This window comes from Seriola aureovittata, chromosome 10, assembly GCF_021018895.1.
Source record: "Seriola aureovittata isolate HTS-2021-v1 ecotype China chromosome 10, ASM2101889v1, whole genome shotgun sequence".
NCBI classification, from domain to species: domain Eukaryota; kingdom Metazoa; phylum Chordata; class Actinopteri; order Carangiformes; family Carangidae; genus Seriola; species Seriola aureovittata.
In genome coordinates, this window is record NC_079373.1 from 10,730,761 (window position 1) to 10,736,984 (window position 6,224).

At 40.5% G+C, this 6,224-nt stretch overlaps 1 long non-coding RNA gene across 1 annotated transcript; it reads left to right on the plus strand.

The window, feature by feature from the left end:
• Positions 1-3,791: 3,791 nt before the first annotated feature.
• Positions 3,792-5,889, plus strand: LOC130176109 (uncharacterized). Its single transcript, XR_008828837.1, has 2 exons — positions 3,792-4,014; positions 4,277-5,889. It is a non-coding gene; the product is annotated as an uncharacterized LOC130176109 (long non-coding RNA).
• The last annotated feature ends 335 nt before the right edge of the window (positions 5,890-6,224 follow it).

Consider the following 6,224-nt stretch of genomic DNA (forward strand, 5'->3'; position numbering starts at 1 on the left):
CCCAGTATCTCCTTGTATTCCCCGAGTGAGAAAACCTTATCATACACCAGGTAGGGAAGTACAGTGTTGACATCCAGCTCGCTCAGGAGTTTCTGCCGGTTCTGCTTGAGGATCTTAGCCGCCCATCTCTTCTTTTTCCTGGTGCATGGCCTCCTGCCAGACCTCTGCTGCTGCTGCTGATGCTGCCTCTTCTGCTTCTTCACAAACCACTTCTTGGTGCCGCTGCCAAACATCTTCAAGTTGAGGAAACCCACCAAAACTTCTTCCACGGCTCTGTCAACACAGTTCCCAAAGGAGGGGACGTGCATATTTCATGCCAGTGAAGCAGCCATGCTACATATTTCCTCGAGCCTCACTTTGTTGTTGTCTGAGTCGTTTATCTGGGGCAGGAAGAGACAATCTGGACAGTAGCTGATTTCTAGCTGGGTACTTACCGACACTAAGAAGATTACCAGACTCTTAAGTACACCAATGCAAACTGCTCACCACTGCAGACATCCTCAACATATTTCACAATATTTTGCCTGTCCTGTTGGAAGATCACAACTCTGAGCTACTTAAGTGGTCATTTATCAACTATATGCTCCCTCTAATTAAAAATTTGTTGCACTAGTTTCTCTTTTCCGTTAGTTCCTTGAAGATAATTTAGCACAACCATGTCACGGGCTCCACAGTTATTTTTGAGAAATGCTGACTAGGCTAAAAATCATCAGGGAGTTACAAAAGGAGGCTTATGAGGTTCAAATCCTCCAACCATCTTGGAAAATCTGCATGATGTGAATGAAACACATTTTACATTGCCGCTGAGCAAGGCACTCCCAGCTGCTGCAGCGGAGGCGCTCAGCAGTCCATTGGTCAGACCTGCAGCAGCTCACCTCTCTGGATATTTCTGTGAACGTGGCAGCTGATTAAAACAAGATAAAAACATTTTGCAATGGGCATTGACCCGTTATATTGAGGTGTCAGGCCGGCATTGAGGAGAGGCATTAACATATAATGAAATGGAACAAGGGCATTTAAAGGAGAGCTTAATGCATTATACTGAAAATCTATATATAAAAAAAAAAAATAACGCAGCACAAACCAGCATGACCTTGAATCACATTTTATCCAGCTGCTGTGTAGAAGGATGCAGGACGGCATACTCTGCACCAGAAGAGGGTGCTGTTTGATCATTGAGCATCACATTTGCAGTAAATTATGTGGTGGTTTTATGAATGTAACAAGAGGCAAACTAACCTCTGAGGCACAGACCAGTATTAGCAGTCAAAGCATTTAAAATACACCTAAGAGTATTGTGGAGGGAAGAAAACAAATCGAACAACAAAAAGCTGCCACCAGAGGAATTCAACTAAATACAGAGTGATCAGATCCAGTACGGAGACATATCTAATACCAAATGTCACAGACACATTTCCTCTGTGTGTGTCCAAAATATAAAACCATAGTATAAAACCATCTGAGGTAAAATACTGGAAAAACTCCAGACTTTGCAACCGGACGATGAAAAACTTGAATTTCTTTCACGAGATTAAAACCTCAAAGATGTCAGATTATTTTTTGCAACCTGCTGCCACAAGGCAAGACAGACAGATAACAAATAACCTGTCAACTCTGCCAAATCTGTTTTGATGGCTAAATATAACTACTATATGAAATCAAGGTACTGTATATGGAGCTTCTGACTTGACTGTATTTGTACAATCAAACTAGATGTACATCTCATGAACACAACACATGGAGATAGGGTACGCAAGACATATTTTGATGAGCCTTCTCTTATAGAACCAGTGTGTTTCATAATCACTATTGCTTTTTTTCTTTATCCGCTAAACAAATGTCTTTGCATGTCATATCACTGGTAAACTGAAATTGTTACTTGTTGATCAGTTGATCAGTCAGCACACACTGAAAATCACTGTATTCTACTAAAATTCATTCTGTTGAAGAATCAGAAAACATTTAAGCACTTTCAACAGGAAAGCTGAAAATGGCCAGAGTCATATTTTAGTCATGCACATTCATTAAGGCTGAATAAATCATGTTCATGTGCAGTATTTTCCTCAGCGTTCTGCGGCACAATGACACTGAGCGTGTGAAGTAAACTGTATCCAGCGACACGTTAAACTGTCTTTTTAGAACTAAATTCCCTCTTGATGTTTCCCCACACATTGTTTCCTCGCTGAGCTGCAGTGGAGGACGAACACATAGAAACAATAACTTTGGGAAGTGCCCACTTTACTTGACTAAAGGATACTACTGAGGTGTTATATTTTGCATGGTGACTTTTACAAAGCATTTTTTGCATAAAACAAGGACTGTGGACTCCATCTGTTACATTGTGGTTGCATTATAAAGGAATCACTTCAAGGCCAGAATGGACATGAGGACGGTTTCTAACAAACAAAAAGCTGTTTCCCTGCCATAGTACTGCTTTCATTTTTTAAAATTTGTTAAACTCCGTTATGGAATATGTATTATTTTTCTCTATTATTAAATATCACATCATAGCATAAATACAAAATAATCTTCGTAATCGTAAGGGTGGAAGTTTTCAGCGTCAGTAATCCACTTCACATCAGATCAATTTCCAATGAACTGCCAAATCATAGATGCTGAACTTTAACACATTCTTGCAGTTGCCTAAAATGAATTGTTCTCTCATTTGTGGCCACGTCCGGTCTATTAGCTTATATACAAACAAACCACATGTAAGAGGAAAGTGGTTTGTGTCAATTTTGATCTCTTTAAAGCTCTTTATCTCATTGCCCAATCATTCCTCTATGTTGCAAAGTGCTTTATGAAAGTGTGACAGTGTGTTGCATATGGCTGCAGGATTGCAAAAACAGTTGTCTGATATGAAAGGAGCACGATATCAGGCATTTTATGTGCAACTGTCTGTTCACACAAGTCAAAGAAATGGCGTAACATAGGCCTGAAGGCTGTTTGATAGGTCAGACAAATGCTTTATAATGTTTTATTCAACCAATTGCTGATGATTTTCTATGGTAGTGATTAACAAAAAAGAAATCTGTTAATCCTTATAGATCTGATACCAATGTGTTCCTTCTCATATGGACTATTATAAGAACCAGACTTCCTACAGTGTGACAAATACAACATGAAGAGGACTTTGACCTTTACATTATATTTTCTACATGATGCCTCTTGTTTCATCTCTGAGTGCACTGGCTGTGTCATCGTGACCAAGATTGTTCGTGAATTGCGGCCACAATGTTGCAGATGCACAATTGCTGTGAATGAAGAAACAGCCACACAAATGTATGACAGACACTCTGAAGCATAATTTCAGCTTTACTTTCCACCTTGGGAAATTAACAGCGAGCTGCTTGGCACTGAACAATGGCATTGGATGTTGGCGCTATTCCTGGGGATACTAGGTCAGATCGTATGGAACTGGAAAGCAGAGAGGCCTAAAATCACAATGCATTACATGCTGGAGAATTTAAATGCACTTGGTTATTCCTGGCCACACAAAAATGGACATCTGTCAGACTCGAACACCACAAATGACAGAGACAGCAGCAGCTGGCTTGCTCAGAGAACAAAACCAAAGACTTTTGTTGTGTCTCAAATCGAATACTTCAGTCTGTACACTCTCATGTAGTAAACTGTGTGGCTACTCACCGGCGTAGTGCGTGAATATCAACAGGTTAGTATTGTCCCAACAGGTAACCACCTGCCGGCTGCTTTGCTCACTTCACTTCAAAATTAACGTTTTACTCTTCTGTATGTGCCCCGTGTGTCATGTGACATGGAAATTTGACGATAACGTGTGTTCCTTCTCAGGACGTTTGAAAAAACGTTAGAGGTCTCTCCCTTTCCGTTACATATCCAAGACAACTCAGACAGTGACAGAGAGAGAGAGAGAGAGAGAGAGAGAGAGAGAGAGAGAGAGAGAGAGAGTGAGTGAGTGAGTGAGTTAAACAGCGACAGAGAAACTCAGACAGCGACAGAGAGAGAGAGAGAGAGAGAGAGAGAGAAATATAAGAGGTAGGGAGGAAGTGTAACATTTAAAAGCATCTAAATGTTAAATGCTAGCTAGCTAAATGCTAGTAGCTAGCATTTAGCTAGTAGCTAGCGTTTAGCTAGTAGCTAGCGTTTAGCTAGTAGCTAGCGTTTAGCATTTAGCTAGCTCTTCATTTATATTTAATATTACTTTCTTTTAAAGTAATTGGAAAATAAATTGTGACTTTAATTTGTTTTGTGTGTTATATTAATTTCACAAGGCTACATCTGATCTTGTATGTTGCAGTTGAAACTGCCTGACTATGGCCACTGGTGAACAAGCAAGTAACAATCCACTACCAAAGCAACCACAGGTGGAGTGCATCATCCATTGTTCTGATGATGAAGATAAGTTGGTTTCAGTAAAAAGTGTTGACTCCTGGAAAACACTGCTCAGGGCAGCTTAGATACGAAATCATGCACCGGTTTTGGAACTGGCAAAGGACATTCCTGAAGGACAGACTCCAGCAATTTACTACCACAGAATGTGTCGCAGTATCTTCACTATGAAGAAACTCCTTGATGGCATCCTTGAAAAAGAAAAGCCAAGTGCCAGTAGCTGTGCTGAAAAGAAAGAATTGAAAAGAAAAGCTCGACGTGCCCCAAGTACCTCTAGGACATATCCTACAGAGTGTATCTTTTGTCAGAAAACTTGCAAATATCTAAAAGGACAGAATACGAGAGAAGCACTGATACAATGTCGCCAAATGTGTGCCAATGCAAAGATCAGGAGGGCAGCCCAAAAGAAAATGGACGGCAGAATCCTTGCCCTAGTGAGTAGAGACCTTGTAGCAGCTGAAGGGAACTACCACAAGTCATGCTATAAAATGTACACCAAAGAGGAGGTTTCCAACAATGAAGATGGTGGTGATGCTACTGATGATGCCCAGTATGAAGCTGCTGTGAAACAGTCATACAATGAGCTGTTCCTCTTCATCAGAACAGAGCTTTTTGGCAATCCGCGAGTGATGACAATGACTGATCTCACTTCTAGACTGGTTTCTTCAATGAAGTCCCAAGGAATTGTCCAAGTCAAGGAATCAACCACAAAGCACATAAGACGAAAGCTGGAGAGTGAGTTTTCTGGAGCCTTGCACATCTTCTCTGATGCAAAAGGAAAACTCCTCCTTTATCCAGATAACCTGTCCATGAGTGAACTCATCGAAAAAAAACAGTCCCTTAAAAGTGAGCTGCAGACCTTGAAAAGTGCCAGTGCCCAAGATGTCTATATGTAATGTTCCACTCATGGAGCATCAAGGTTGTTCAGAGCAGGGGTACAAATGTAAATACAAACAGGTAAACAGGTCAGAGGTCAAAACATGAATGGCATTGTCCAACCTTGCTCCTCCTAATTCTGCCTAGCAACAACAAACTGCTGCCCTCTTTCTCTTTCTGCTCTACACCCTTCCCAGGCCTAGGACATAAAATAAAAAACTATGACCAAAGTCATTGTCTGATTCTCTGTAGGTCAAAGATAGTATTTCAGTAACTGATACAGTCAACATGGAACTGGAAGAAAATAAGTCTGTGGGGAGTATCAATTCTAGAGGTTCAGCTTTGCTGTTTCTGTAGCTGCATCACAGTTATGTTGAGAATGACAGCTGCACATTTCAACATGCAGCACAGTTTGGATTATGTGCATCTGAACAGCAGCAATTCACAGCCAACATTTTCTCATTCTGGATCTTGCCATATGTCCTAAGAGTGATTTGCCACTTTTATAGTATGAACAGTACCTGGTGTTCAGTGTGAATATTGTGTAATGTCTTTGTTGTCTATGTAAAGATTTCCAAATGAAAGTTGTAAACGAAATATTCCTTCTGTGATAAAATAAACAAAAGGCTTGTCAATTATCAGTAATACGTTCTAATATTAATGATCCTGACTTCAAGGTCTGGCTTGAAGTCTTGCTGTACTTGCTGTTTAGATAAGGCTCCCCTGTTATGCAGCTGACAGTAAAAGTCTTGATATTCCTGGGTTGTGCCTTTATCAGTTTTCTAAATACTGGCATATAAATTGGTTTTAATTTGTTTTTATTTCTTGAAAGTTGAGTTAGTCATACAGGAGAACAACTTACTGGCTTTATGAGTCAACTTCTGTTTGACTTGTTGTAAGCACTTTGTCAAGGGCGTAGCTTTGATCTTGACACTGGTGCGGTCTGCAGGGGATGCCCCTGTAAACTGAAGCTTTTTGCA